The sequence below is a fragment of the Penaeus monodon genome, chromosome 21 (genome assembly GCF_015228065.2).
Source record: "Penaeus monodon isolate SGIC_2016 chromosome 21, NSTDA_Pmon_1, whole genome shotgun sequence".
In the NCBI taxonomy this organism is placed as follows: domain Eukaryota; kingdom Metazoa; phylum Arthropoda; class Malacostraca; order Decapoda; family Penaeidae; genus Penaeus; species Penaeus monodon.
The window spans coordinates 24932857-24934005 of NC_051406.1; positions in this window are offsets into that span (position 1 = coordinate 24932857).

Genomic DNA, 1149 nt, shown 5'->3' on the forward strand with positions numbered 1-1149 from the left:
TACATTAGTTACCTTACCCAATCTTTCAATACACTCTTAATTCTGAGGTTAATCTCGAAGACTACAATGAAAAGGAAAAGAAAAGCATTTGTGGCCATGAAATAAAAACATTATTTACTTGGCTACAGTACACAACTTCCCCCATCCCATTCCTACCCTTCCATCCCCAAGGCAACTGCGTGTGCCAAGTCAGAGCAAGCAGCATCTTTCTCAGCATTTGCAAAACCTGTTTATGCTGGTGTAGTAGAATATCAAATGCAGGAAAGGCTGGTAAGAAAACTGCTTGAGTAGGCAAGAAAAATTATTGCTTGTCATGGTTAAAGAATATTAAGGAATTATGTATAATAAACTCATTTTACACATTTCTTTAAATAGAAATTAAGAGTAATAACACTATAACACTGAGGGAACCAAACTGCAACAACTAAGAGCTGAATAATGAATCTAGATGATTTAACCTCTACATACAGTATGATAAAGAGGTACTGCCAATTGTATCATGGAGACATGACCTTGCATAACCTTCTAAAAGACAACAGCCAGATCAATAACTTGATTTACCCTAAAATTAATTTATAAAACATTGGATTCAGCATAACTAGGGGGAAAAAAAAGCTCCCAATATTTACTTGATTCAGCATGTACCTTCTTTTCTCACACATGCAATCAAGAAATCTAGGATTTCTTCCAGCAACCTCTGGCATACACACAAAATCAATACTTTCTATTGCAAGGACTTTAGGTTAAAAGGGAATGACTAAGCTAAATTTTAGTTGCAAAAATTTTGCTAGGATATCTAATTTGCACAGATAGGAAGGTTCTAATAATCAAGAATACTATTTTTTTATTTCTTGATTTCCCCCCACCTCTTAACTATTCCAGATTAAGAAATCTAACTGACCAAATACTTTTTTTCAGAGATAAACAATTCTCCTTGTATCTGCAGTAAGCAACATGCATTTTTTAACAATAGTATGATGTAAAATGAAATTATAAGTTTGGTTGCTTATTAACCAAGCAGCTGACTCTGCACTTAACATGAAGCATGGCTGGGTATGAAACTGGGAGCTCCTAGTCAAGCATAGATTAAAATTTTGTACCTTGCTAAATAATATCAAATAAACTTTCCTCTATATAAGAAATAATAAT